This window comes from Brachyhypopomus gauderio, chromosome 3 (assembly GCF_052324685.1).
Source record: "Brachyhypopomus gauderio isolate BG-103 chromosome 3, BGAUD_0.2, whole genome shotgun sequence".
Classification (NCBI taxonomy): domain Eukaryota; kingdom Metazoa; phylum Chordata; class Actinopteri; order Gymnotiformes; family Hypopomidae; genus Brachyhypopomus; species Brachyhypopomus gauderio.
Genome location: NC_135213.1, coordinates 18,722,039 through 18,736,210, shown reverse-complemented (window position 1 = coordinate 18,736,210; position 14,172 = coordinate 18,722,039). Strand labels below are relative to the sequence as shown.

The window sequence follows — 14,172 nt, the reverse complement described above, 5'->3', positions numbered from 1 at the left end:
AAACACTTATTCATTTAGTAATTATTACAGAACTGTTTTTATAATGGTATAGACCATTGTAATTTTTAAAGGGAAAATTAAGTTTATGGGCAGTGTACTGAAATGAAAGTTGAACTCAGCTCAGCTTCTACAACCGAGTGTAGAATTAAGTTACTATGGTGGAAAGTTGCACATCTGCATGCGTGTGTCTGACATCTGGGATTCCCTCCTTCTCAGGGTTCCTCTACTGTACTACATGTACTCCTACACTACTGAGCATTTAAACCTCCAACAGCAGCATTTGGTGTGTGTGGGGGGGGTGGTGATGGGGGGGTATTAATCTTTTGCTTGCATTGATTGCTCTGTGATGGATGCAACGTGTCTGATTGGTCGAACATTTGAAATAATAGCACACAGGTTAATGAGGACATATGATGTTCTAATTGTGGAGGGTGCTTCTGTCTCAGTGGTTGTGTATAGGTGTGTCCCAAAGCCCATATCTTCAGCAAAACTCAAAGCTTGCATAGAACACGACAAAGATGCACCAGATGCAATACCGATGGTGGCATTTTTCCCGTTAATTTAAAATTCTCAAGAGTCTAGCTGCTTGAGCTGGGGTAATTTGGGAAGCTACTGGGGTGGGGGGCACTAATGAAATGAGATGATTGCAGGCGGCACTGACAGCCACAATAGATTAATCAGCAGTGCCACTGACATAGCTGTTCAATCAGCTGGAACTTTCTGCGATGTAATCAGAGAGGTGAAAGAAGTTGGAGCTTAATATGTGTGTATGTGTTTGTCTCATCCAGAGTGTGTGTGACTCATCCAGAGTGTGTTTCTCTCATCCAGAGTGTGTGTGACTCATCCAGAGTGTATTTGTCTCATCCAGAGTGTGTGTGACTGATCCAGAGTGTATTTGTCTCATCCAGAGTGTCTGTGACTGATCCAGAGTGTATTTGTTTCATCCAGAGTGTGTGTGACTGATCCAGAGTGTATTTGTTTCATCCAGAGTGTGTGTGACTGATCCAGAGTGTATTTGTCTCATCCAGAGTGTCTGTGACTGATCCAGAGTGTATTTGTTTCATCCAGAGTGTGTGTGACTGATCCAGAGTGTATTTGTTTCATCCAGAGTGTGTGACTGATCCAGAGTGTATTTGTTTCATCCAGAGTGTGTGTGACCGATCCAGAGTGTATTTGTTTCATCCAGAGTGTGTGACTGATCCAGAGTGTATTTGTCTCGTCCAGAGTGTGTGTGACTCATCCAGAGTGTATTTGTCTCATCCAGAGTGTGTGTGACTTATCTAGAGTGTATCTGTCTCATGTAGATTGTGTATCTCATCCAGATTGTGTGACTCATCTAAAGTGTGTTTGTCTCATCCAGAGTGTGTGACTGATCCAGAGTGTCTTTTGTCTCATCTAGAGTGTGTATGTCTCATCTAGAGTGTGTGTGTGACTCAACCAGAGTGTGTGACTCATCCAGTGTTTGTCTCATCCAGAGTGTTTTTGTCTCATCTAGAGTGTGTGAGACTTAGAATGTAACAGATCCTATCTGGTTGTATGTCTATGTACTGTATGTGACACAGAAACTTTGCGTGTGTACACCAGGACCTATTCAGAACCTGCACAGTTCAAAAGGACAGAGAGGATAAACAATAAAACAAGGAATTGAAATAGACAGAAGGGCGAAAAACAGAAGTGGTGAACTGGACAGTAAGAAGAAGGTGTGTGAAGACAGACAGTAAAGTAGGAGGCGTCTGTGTGGAGATTCCCCATGAACACTTTCCATTTCTCCAAGAAGTGGAACTATGCCAAGGATCCGGTGACCTACACTAGACAAAATGTTGTGTATGAGGAGGGAGAAGAGACAGTGTGTGTTCGCCAGGAATGACAAGAAAGGATGCAGCAATATATAGGAGTGTGGAAAATGAGGTTGCAGTGTTGTCCTGGCAGGGAACTATTCCCAAAGCAGGAATGGTGAAAATAAGGAGATGCTTCAAGACACACCCCTGTACCTGAGATCCTGGGACTCCTGTCTTCAATACACTCTCCCTCTCTTTCTCTCTGTCTCCTTACTCAATCTGTTTCTTCATTCTCCTTCCATCCGTCTCTTTCTCCCTCTGTAAAATCTTAGTGACTGCATGTTTTAGTGTACATGTGACATGCTGATGTCTCCTGGAGAAACCTTTTTGTTCCCACAATCCCTCCTGGTGAGAAGACGGTACACTGATGGCAGGAAGTGGTGTCCTGGCTGGGGTTGTTAAGGGCTAATTAAGGTCTAATTAATTTAATTTGGCCCAGAGCTTCACCAAAAGAACAGGTGCCCCTCCACGGTCTTAGGAGGTTAAATTGGAACAGGATGAAACTGCACAGTGAACCCAGCACGGAGTCCCACATAAATGCTGGAGGAGGCAGTAAATTAGTGGAACTCATGAATGAAAAGCTTTTATGAGCTGGTGTCTGGGATCTGTGTGCATTTTTATAGGCACCATTGACCTCTGTGCATGTAAGGTTGTACACTGCCTGAGGCAAAATTGTACTGGCTTTACTGACATTTATTAAATAACATCAAGGGCATCCACTCTTATGCAAGAAAAGTCAGATTTACCATAACACCCTGCAGAGGCCTGAGAGTGACTGCACAGAGCACAGTGAGGATCTCCCACCACAGGCACTTACAGAAGATTTATGCAGTGTACAGTTAAACATTTTTCAAACAGATTTTTTCTTTCATTTGCTACAGTTTGCTCCAGGATCGGTTTTATTTGTTCATTCATGTGTTTTGTCTGTCTTGCCTATTGAGACAATAGACCTATGTTAGTTAACCCATGCTCAAATATTCAGACATCAATGACAACTGTGGGTTCTTTTACCAATTTGACATCAGCAACCCACATTTTCCAGGTGCTAAACACCTTCCTGAACAAGCATGCTTGGGTGTGAGCCTGATGCATTTATTCCTATTCACTCTGCACACTCTTGGTCCAGTTTCTCAAACCCACTGTTGTGTAAAGATCATCTGGAATTTGCCAAGAAACAATTGTTCTACCATTTCGCAATGACCTTTGTGCTGTGGTGTTTCTGGGATATGATGCTGTAAAGATGTTGCCTTCATGTTGTGAAAAGACGCCTCGCCATAATGTCGGCAGACAGGCAGTCTTGCCAAATGTGCTCTGAAATGTAGAGCAGGAGACAGCAGAATGTGAATCCTGCAGTGGAGAGATCACTTCAGATCAGTCCTGCAGTGGAGAGATCACTTCAGATCAGTCCTGCAGTGAAGAGATCACTTCAGATCAGTCCTGCAGTGGAGAGATCACATCAGATCAGTCCTGCAGTAAAGAGATCACTTCAGATCAGTCCTGCAGTGGAGAGATCACTTCAGATCAGTCCTGCAGTGCAGAGATCACTTCAGATCAGTCCTGCAGTGGAGAGATCACTTCAGATCAGTACTGCAGTGGAGAGATCACTTCATATCAGTCCTGCAGTGCAGATATCACTTCAGATCAGTCCTGCAGTGGAGAGATCACTTCAGATCAGTCCTGCAGTGCAGAGATCACTTCAGATCATTCCTGCAGTGCAGAGATCACTTCAGATCAGTCCTGCTGCCAATCATCATAGCAGCTCATGTGTTTGGCACTGAGGACAGAAAGAGACAAGGAGGCTGGTGTGAGAGAAAGAAACAGCGAAATTAGAAAAGTGTGATAAACCGAGAGAGAGTGAGCGAGAAGGAACAGCAGAATACAAATACCCAAATGCCCTGCTTCTGAAGAGCGTGTGTGTGTGTGTGTGTGTGTGTGTGTGTGTGTGTGTGTGTGTGTGTGTGTGTGTGTGTGTGTGTGTGTGTGTGTGTGTGTGTGTGAAGTTGAAGGCAAAAGGTTAGTTTCTCACTATAACTAATCTCCACAGATCAGTCTAGCTTGCAGTGACTTGCAGTGACTCCATTTGTGATGTTGTTGTGAATGTGCTGCATGAAGTGTTATTCTTAGTTAATTATTATTTATTCAATAAAATAAACTAAAACTCCTAGAGTCTGGTGTTATATAAGGGGGTTCATAGGTGCAATATATTATCTGAATTCACTCATATAGAATTATTTATCATTTTCACAGTGTATTATTTTCATTTTTCATGTATTCTTTTAACATTTATAATCAAACTTTTTGTAAATCCTTTCACATTATTATAGATGTAGCTTCAAAATGATGAAACAACTGGGATTCAGATATGACAGGCAGGTTTCAAGCCATTTGCCTATATATTTAATAACTGGAGATATTGGCACCTGAAAATTTACAAAGAAATCATTTTGTGACCTAAGGCTGGTGTAGGTTGATAAAGGCAGCTCAGAAAACAAACAATTCAGAGTCCAACATTTTTATCATTTATTTTCCACATTGGCCATAAACTGTGGCTGCATCCTCAGTCTAGACAAATCAGTAAGGTTTGGCATAAAACTGAGAAACTATAATGGAATATGTTCAGAACCAACATATCTAAAATTGCATTTGTTCCATTTCCATGGAGACTTGCAAATAGCAAATACAAAAGGTTCACAAAGATGTGATGGGATGCAGGATGGTCCATAAGCCCATTAGAAGCGGAGTGCAGCGCGGCCAACCCCAGAGCCCCCAGCCCAGCCTTCTGATTGAGTGTGGAAACACGGATGGGTGAGCGCTAAGGCACCGGGAGACCTGACCGCCACTCCAGAGCTCACGACCAGCCACCACCGCGTGGAGGAGCCTGAATCTGCTTACTGCAGGATCGGGTGGAGCAACCAGACCCACAGCAGCCTGGGCAGGGAGAGGGACAAGGAGGGAGAGGAGGAAATAGAGGTAGAGAGAGAGAGGTAGAGAGGGGGAGGGAAATGGAGAGAGGTAGAGAGAGGCACAGGGAGAGAGGTAAAAATCAGCAGAGAGAGATAGGGATAGAGAGAGAGAGAGAGGGGGGGGGGGAGAGGTAGAGAGAAAGAGAGCCTGAGATGATCCATCACCCAGCCATGTAAAACGCTACATCTATTCCCACCCACAGGCCTGCCTGCATGTGTGGCCTTGAAGTGTTCTGGCCAGAAGGAAGAGCCATCAGACCCAGGCTAAGAGTTACAGACTCCAGACTACATGAGCTGCAGGCTATGCACAGCATAGTGGTGTAAGGTTGTAGCATATTAAGGAAATTATGGAGTATTTGGGAATCCTGCATGTCAGAAATGTAGATTTAAATATGTGTGCTGGATTCTCAACGTCATCTGAACGCAGCACTTCTCGTTCAGCACTCGTATGGGACTTGTGTGGGACTACGGATCACGGCTTTATAGGTTTCACAGCACTATGGTAAACTGTAGGTGGATCATGCAGATATCACAGATGATCACAGATGTTGAGTGCATATTTGTGTGTGATAAAAGGGGTGGAGTCACAGGGCCCACTGTGACCCCAGTGCTCACCCAGGTCCCCAGCGCTACCTAAAGACCAGGGGAGGTTATCTACGGGGGCTTGACCTCTTGGCCACAGAGAAACAAATGGCAGAGCTGCTGCCAAGACTGCATGCCAGAGCCTAGGGTCAGACCTCCTCTGGGTCCTAGTGCCTACCTTCACGTCCAACCGCTATACTTTTCATGAAAACCCGAACAGACTTTACAATTTCGACTGCAGCATACGATGTGGGTGAAAACAGTTGTCATTTTGTGTGGTGGTCTATATACATCCAGTCTCCTCCTTCACATAAGTTCATTAGTTTAAAACTTTGAATGTAGTGGCAGTGCTGAGTCTTTTGAGGCAGAATCATACAGCAGGAATTACTGTTGTTTTGGGGGGCTGTGAAATGTAGCCATGGACACCAAGATGTACACAGTCCACAGGGCTGTATGAGGAAGGCCTTCTCCTCAGCATCCTCTGCTCCTGAGTAGGTGGGGTCATGGTGCAACTTTAAGTGGTGCCAGACATATGGTTTCCATGACCATGAGAAATGTCACACACACACACACACACACACACACACACACACACACACACACACACACACACAAACGTGCATATGTATGCACAGCATTTGCTGTACCCCAGGTGCACAGGCTAAGATTCCACTGCATAGGCACTTGTATTTTGAGCCAATAGGAGGTGAAATCACCAGTACAGTCCTCACCAGCAGGGGGCGTCATTTTCACCACTTTGCTGTACATATGGTGTGATTTATCTGACCATATGGAGGGTGACATCATCCTCTGGGAGAACGTAGGAGCTACAGTATGCACATAAACAGAGAGTGGGTAGAAAGGAAAGAGTGAGAGTGAGAGAGAGAGAGAGAGAGAGAGCGATAGGGGGCTATGAAGGGTCTGTTCGCAGGGGAGTTGACTGACTTTGAGCCCCTTTTTCCTTATGAACTCTGATGTCATGTCTTCCTACCTGGACCTCCTCACCCCTCTCAAGTCCCTGACGTGCATGTTCCTGACATTACCAAAGGGCTGCTGCTATTTCTGGGCCATACGTGAAGGAAAGACCTCTGAGAATACTCCGTCTTATGGTTGTGCTGCTGAGGCACGCACAATTCTGATCCCCACATCTCTCCCATTTCTGACGTTCAGTGGTGACGTCTAGACCATTCCTAGCAGATTCCTACAGGGGTGCTTCGGCCGATCACTCTTTGTGTTTCACAGTTGAACTGCTGAAAACCTAACAATGAATGCCTTTAGCATGCATGGGAGAATGAACTCAGCAGACAGAGATGAGTGGCCTGCATTTACAACACACTACCCTTCCCCCCACCACGCTGCATCCATGGCTATGTTCCCCTACACACTGACCAATCAGGGCTGGGCTTTGTGGACCAGTTTACTGAATTTATAAAGAGACACTTCAATACAGACTTTTTTGCCTTTGATTACACTTGATCTAATCATAACCAGCTATATGTTCTCATAACCCTCTTTGATAAGTTGCTTTGATTGTTCCAAAGATCTGCAATAAAGTGTAATGCAAACATATGGCACAGATGTATTCATTGTAATTTCAACGAGACTTTAAAAAAGGACCCTTTTAAGAAAATGCCAACATCCTGTCTCAAAGCAGTGTATATTCTTTCCGTCTCCTATTCAGTGTAATAATTCAGCACTGTTCACTAATCAAGAGCTTCCATCACCTCAAAGAACATTATTTTAAACAGGGCCACTGAGAGGGCTGTCATGGCTTTGAATACTGTCTTGCTTTTATCTGATGCTAAGAGCCTTGTGTAGACAAGAGGACATGGTAGATAATGTCCATCTCTTCCAATTACACACATCCGTCTTTCACGTCCTGCTCTCTTCTCACCATGGCTTCTGTCTGTCGTTCTGTCATGGTCTCCCTCCTAGGGTGTCGTTGTTCCTATATGCGTCATGTGGTTCTGTTTTCATTCATGTTTCTGTTTTGTCCATCTCCTCCTCCTCGTCTGATTGTGTACGTTCACCCTTCCTCGTGTCCATCCGTGTCTCATTTTCACCTTATCATCATTATTTATATTTTTGTTAATCCTGATCTGTGCTGTAAATGTATGGGTTTCCATGGTTTTCACAGATGTATAATTTTCCTCGTTCTAACTGTCTAGGTTTATTGTAATTCCACTGCTGTTTACTGTGTTTCTTGGTTTGGTTACATTCTGGTTTAGTTTTTGTGTATTGCAGATATTTGAGTGTCAAGTTTGGTTACCGGATTGCTGTCGACTCTGCTGCACGCTGTGTGTTACACGTGTGTCACATTTTCTCTGCTTGTCTGTCTCTTTCATCTTCCTTCTTTCTGTCTTTGTGTCTGCCTGTCTCTGTCACAGTTCATATATCCTTGCTTCCGTTCTCTCTCTGTCTATGTCTGTGTTTTTCAGAGCAATCGTTCCCGTCCCCCTGTCCTCTGCTTCCCAGTCTTCTGAAATGCTTTTATCACGTGTGCTAATACAGAAATGGGTAGTGGATTAGTTTTTTTGGCGTGACGGAATGCGACCGGGTGGTGTACACGCTGTGGGGATGAATGGGGCGCGTGCAGCAGTGGACACAGCTCCACCAGCAAAGATGGCTTTGGATGGAGCCGTTATTAAGGGCAGCTCCATCTGTGTGTCGGTTTAGTACACAGGCACAGCAGGAGGAGAGAGGAGGAGTGGGGAGGGGTAACGAGGGGTGGGGTGGGGAGGGTAGGGGTGGTGTGGGGAGGGTAGGGGAGGGGTGGGGTGGTGTGGGGTGGGGAGGGGATGGGTGGGGTGGTGTGGGGTGGGGTGGTGTGGGGTGGGGAGGGGAGGGGTGGGGTGGTGTGGGGTGGGGTGGTGTGGGGTGGGGAGGATAGGGGTGGGGTGGTGTGGGGAGGGGAGGGGAGGGGTGGGGTGGTGTGGGGAGGGTAGGGGATGGGTGGGGAGGTGTGGGGTGGGGAGGGGAGGGGTGGGGTGGTGTGGGGAGGGGAGGGGAGGGGATGGGTGGGGTGGGGTGGGGAGGGTAGGGGAGGGGTGGGGTGGTGTGGGGTGGGGAGGGGAGGGGATGGGTGGGGTGGTGTGGGGAGGGGTAACGAGGGGTGGGGTGGTGTGGGGTGGGGAGGGGAGGGGTGGGGTGGTGTGGGGAGGGTAGGGGATGGGTGGGGAGGTGTGGGGACGGAGGAGAAAAGCATTTGGACAGTAGGTCAGAGTCCTCTCTGCCAGCGCTGTCCCTGTGGCAGCTGAGCTGAAGTTCTCAGTTCAGGGTGTCTTAATCAAACAGGGGATGAAAGATGCAGAATTCCATGTGTAGTGCGAAACCAAAGGGAGCTGGGAAAAGTATTTCTGCTCACGCTGTCACACTGCGAGAGGTTGAGTAGAAGGAAAAACAGACTCTGCCTTCGTTCACAGGAGGATTTACGCTAGAAGTGTTTCAGGGTGGCCATACTGAGATGGCAGATGAGGAACGATTTATTTGGGGAGACTCTTGTCATCCCAAGTACCTCCAGGTGCATGTTGGACCAAGATGGTAAAAATTGAATCATTTTCTAACTTTAATCTCTAGATAAAGAGATTCAGCTCTCATGTGCTGAATTGTAGCAGACAACACACAGTCCTGAAATATCTGCTGGTTCTGTCACGTTGAGGACCCCGGCCCCTCCCTTATGGGCGTGTGTAAACGTTGTCCACGTGCTTTGTCTGCGTCAGTGGAATTCCGTGGTGATGGCTATGTCGTGTGAATAATGTGTCTCACCTGTGAATCGTCTCGTAATCACATGGGGCTAATGTGGTTTGTCTATTTAATGTGCGCTCGCGCAGTGTCCTGTGCTCGTCGTTGTCTATGGTTTACACGTTACTGTGTGAATGTGAATGTTCTACGTGCGCTATTGCGCAATATCTGTGTTTTCCGTGCGCATTCAAGCGCTAAAATAAAAGTGACGTCGAAAGACAAGGATTTCGTGTCTCATCCTTCGTCCAGCCACGAGCGTCACAGGTTCATGAACTCAAGACAATCCTAATAATTTATCTATGCTAGAAAATCTAAAGTAATATTTATGAACATTTATAAATTATACAATGAAATGCTATGAACACATTCATGGTTCCTCTTTTTATACATGAATGTTTTATTTCTGAGCAACAGCTTTATTTTAAGCTTATATAAATGTCCTCACGGTGTCAGTGCCTAGGTAGGTTGAGTTTTTGAATTTCATGCCCTGTGGATAGTATGAAGAGGTTGATCACTGTGTAGCAGATGTGTTCTGTACAGAAGGCCCCAGAGGGCCCCAGGAGCTTCCACAGTTCCATTTCTAACTGAGCTGTTTTTGAGGTGTGTTTTTTATCTATGACCGCAATGATACTTTAAATCAAAAAATGAAGGACGTGACGTGGTCATGCATGAGCGGCTAAGTGGTGAAAAAGGGTTTATCAAATCATACAGGTTCATATGAGGGTTTTTCAGTACACAGGTTCACGTAAGGTTATTTTTTCAGTTCGCACTGGTTTATGTGAGGGTTTTTCAGTTCACACAAGTTCACATGAGGGTTTTTCAGTGCACAAAGATTCATGCGAGGGTCTTTCAGTTCACAAATCTTAAGTCTTCACCACACATACTACCACTGCTTAATTGCATCCTGTGACATTTAGACCCGTAACTCTGCAATTTACTGATGCTACATACGCTGCGTAACCAAGTTTGTTTGAAGTTTGTAATGGTAACCACCATCTCTGCTCATGGGCTGTGTGAAGAAGCTGTGAGCCCGTCACCAGCATCGCCTTGCGTTATGTGTAATGGTGGAGTCATTACTGACGTGGCGCTGCTTTAACAAAAGCTCGTTGAGCCGCGGCTCTTCTGAACCGTTATGGCCGTGAACAGAGCCTTCCATTCGCCATTCCATGTGTGGCTTAAGACCGCTCATAAAACAGAGAACTCGGCCATGGCATCAGAGTTTTCACCCAACTCCGGGCGTCACTCAAACTGTTGTCAGCCTTCTTATCTTCTGAGCAGATTTTTTAAGGTCTAGATAACCAACTGTAAAGTAAAACAATATATATTTTTCAATATTTCAGTTTACATTCTTTCTTCATTTTACTCTTTATAGATCATTTACTTTACCAGTAATGCATTAGTCCTGATCAACAAATGAACATGCACAATAAACAGGAACATGAAGCAAATAAAATATGAAGCATGGAGTGCAAACAATATAATTTTTTTATTTGACCTATCAGATGAAACAGTCACACCATTTGGCCAGTGATATTAAGCTAGCCATTAGCAACCCTCAGATTATGTTCTACTCCTCATAAGTCTTTGTTGTTGTCATGGCCGATGTCGGGCACTGGCTTTGTTCTTGTTCTCGTTCTTTTATGTTTCCTTTTCGCTCGTTTCATTAAATTCTTTCGGTAAATTCTTTCAGTTGGTGACTACATCCGCTTGCTTTTGTCATACATGTTCTACGTCCCTGACATTGAGTTTAAAAGAAAACATTTTAAAGGCGGAGATAGTAAACTTCAGTTTTTAGTGTTAAATTGTCTTATTTAAGTGGATGTTCTTTTAATTGGTTGGTTATTCAGGTGCAGTCCTTGCCCTCCATGCTTTGTAGCTGTTGTATGAGGGGAGAGACCCACCCTCAGGGACGTGCTTGTGTCTAAATCAGGATGAACAGAATGAAAAAAACACAAATGGAGAAGAGGTACTGTGGGCTGTCCCTGTGTCTGGGTGCATGGTAGGGTTCACGAGGGTCCAGTCATGTGACATGCTGCTTGCTTTCTACATTCTGTGGCTTTCAGTGCTCTGGAAGCCCTGTCAGTGGGGGTGCGGCGCTATCAGCTGCGTAGAAGACCTGAAGAGCGTAGAAGAGGGGGTGTGTCCGCTCTCCTGTCCAGACACGCCCAGAGAGCCACTGCTGGAAGCTGCAACCGGTACTTTGGGGCTGTGGTGCACTCAGAGGAGGGCAGGGTGCTCTAGCTGGGACCCACCATGAGCCATGGAAGTGGAAGAGAGAGCATCATAAGAGAGGAAGATTGCAAGAAAGAATGAGGTTATGAAGACTGAGAAAAAGAAAGGAGTGAGGGAGAGAAAGGGAGGGAGAAAGAGAGAGAAGGCGAAGAGAAAGATTGATGAATTGCGAGTGTGCCTTAGTGGTGTGTCTATACTTTCAATTATAACAAAGGGACCTTCAGCTGTGTGATGGACAGTATGAGAGAGGGTGTAGTGTTAGGGTCACTCTAGGTAGAAAGCATTAATGTGGTCCATATAAATCAGAAACAGCATTATTTTCTAATATGTCTTAGTCAACTGATATAAAATCATCTCTTCAATATGCACGCACACGTGCACATGCACACACACACAAAAAAAACAAGCCAAGGCAAACAGTAGACAGTTGTGTGTCTTAGTTGGAGTGTGTGCACTGCAGTTAGATAAGGTTTGTAGAACGAATACCAAGTGGAAAAGCGGTGTATTTATACAGGCAGAAATGAAGGTGCCCAGTTTGCCAGGCCTATATACCAGTGACCTCTTACTGTGTTGAAAAAAGGACTTCCACTCTCTCCGTCACAGAGCTGCGGGTCTTTTGATGTGTTACATATAGTTTTGGATTTCCGCAATGGCGTTCTTTATTATTGCTTTTGTGTGTGTGAGAAGAAGTGGCCACGTGAATCATCGATCTTTCTATGATGATGCGTGTTCAATCATGTCAGCTAGGCTGTGCAGGTGTCTAGATTTGGACAGATTCATCATACACACACTGCTCATTTCCTGGACTGTATTGGATCACTAAATGTGTGTCAGTGAACAACAGCAATTTATAAAAAGAATCACCTCTTTCCGTTCTATGCCTGAGATATGCTGGCGTGTACACGGGTGTCATCTTGAAGTAACTTCATTCTGATTGTGAGAGCATTCTTCTGACCTCCAGAGCTCAAACATGTAAGCTCCTCCACCCAAACTCCTGAGTAGAAAGAGAAAAGTTGGGGACCATTTGGCATGTGTTATGGTAACTGCCTCCCGCCACCTTTCATTTGTGATTAACACCTGTAACACTGCCACTAGTAGGGCAGCATATATTGGTCTTGGCAAAACGTTGGCAGAGAGAGGGAGAGAGAGAATGTAAAATTGGGAGAGGAGTATGGTCAGCTGGAACATAAATGCAGAATATTCAAACTGCTGCCTTTGTGAAATGATGCATGTAAATCAGAGCCAATGGAATGGTTTCCAGGGAAACAGGCATTTCTGCTGCCACGAGAACTGACAACATTGATTAGGGACGCTAGTGCCTGTTGTATTGTGGAGACAGCGATGATGACAAACACTCCATGATGGTAACCGGTCCTAGTGCAGTGTCTTGTGGGGTTGGTAATAGCATACACGGAGACAAGTGACAGGCTTCACTGGTTGTTTGCACCATGTGTAATGGAAGGCCTAACTCATGGCCAATATCTACACTGGTACACACAAACGGTCTATGTGATCTGACTAAAGATCTGTGATCATCACCTGAAAAATCTGGACCTGAATCAGTACGCAGATATAAACATAGAAATAAAAACCATGCACCTGTTTTCTGTGTGTATTTTATTTATTTATTAAAAATGATACATGCAACATGCCTGATTTATGTGAGCGAACCTTTCTATGCTTCAGAATGAGAGAGCAGATTTGAATCTGGCATAGTTGACATAGGGTAGTTGAGATGGGGTAGTTGACATGGGATAGTTAACATGAGGTAGATGACATGATGTAATTGACATGGGGTAGCTGACATGCTGTAATTATAATATAATAATAATAATAATAATCTTTATTTGTATAGCACTTTTCATACATACATGCAACTCAAAGTGCTTTACAGAATAAATAAAAACATTAAAAGCAAACAAAGATGTGACGCTCGATAAGGAGGCACGACGAACATCGAACTGTGCAACGAATAACGTTTATTGTGAACACATACACATGAAGCTCCGTGCGGAGTGCGAAGAGAAAGCACACCTCTCACACAGGCACGAAACTTTAGACTAAGACGAGCACAAGACACTGCGTGAACGCACATTAAATAGGTGATTAACACAGACCCTCGTGATCTAGAGACAAGGCACAGGTGATACTACGAACACGCTCACGGACAACCCACACCCACGGAAGTACTAATATGGACATAACAGCACGCAGACAACATAGCGGCATGCCCACAGGGAAGGGTCCGGGACTGTCACCGTAACAAAAGATAAGAAAAACTATTAAAAGAAATTAAAGATAAAAGAAAACATAATAAAATTGTGATGGGCAGGGTGAGCAACTAAAAAGGAAGCGATCACGCCAAGTCTCAGGGAAAGAGGATGGTTTAATAGAAAGTGCGCAAACCAAAAACCTGTGACATTGTTCCAGATTAAGGAAAATAGAATGCTGTCTTTGTACCAGCATTCACCTGGTACAAAGACAAGACATATATAGACGAACAAACGACCCTCAGGTGAGACGGATCACGGGTCCTGCCCACCTGAGGGACGAACATCAAGTGACCAAAACAGGACATCTGCCACTGTAAACGGGGGCGACCGGCAGGGGGTTCCCCCACAATAAAGTAATAAAGTAAAAATGTAATAAAAATAAGATAATAAGATTTAAAACTATTTAAATATGTCACGTTATGGTCCCCGAACCCTTCCTTTGGGGCGTGTGTTAACGTCTGCGACTACTCGTCTGCGTCAGTGTATCTCCGTGGGTGCGGGTGCGTCTTGTCATTATCCGTATCACCTGTGGCTCGTCTCATT

General features: G+C 44.9%; 1 protein-coding gene across 2 annotated transcripts in view; it reads left to right on the top strand.

The window, feature by feature from the left end:
- The window catches only part of adam12a (ADAM metallopeptidase domain 12a), a 78,104-nt gene that overhangs the window by 831 nt on the left and 63,101 nt on the right, over positions 1-14,172 (top strand). The window lies entirely within an intron of this gene.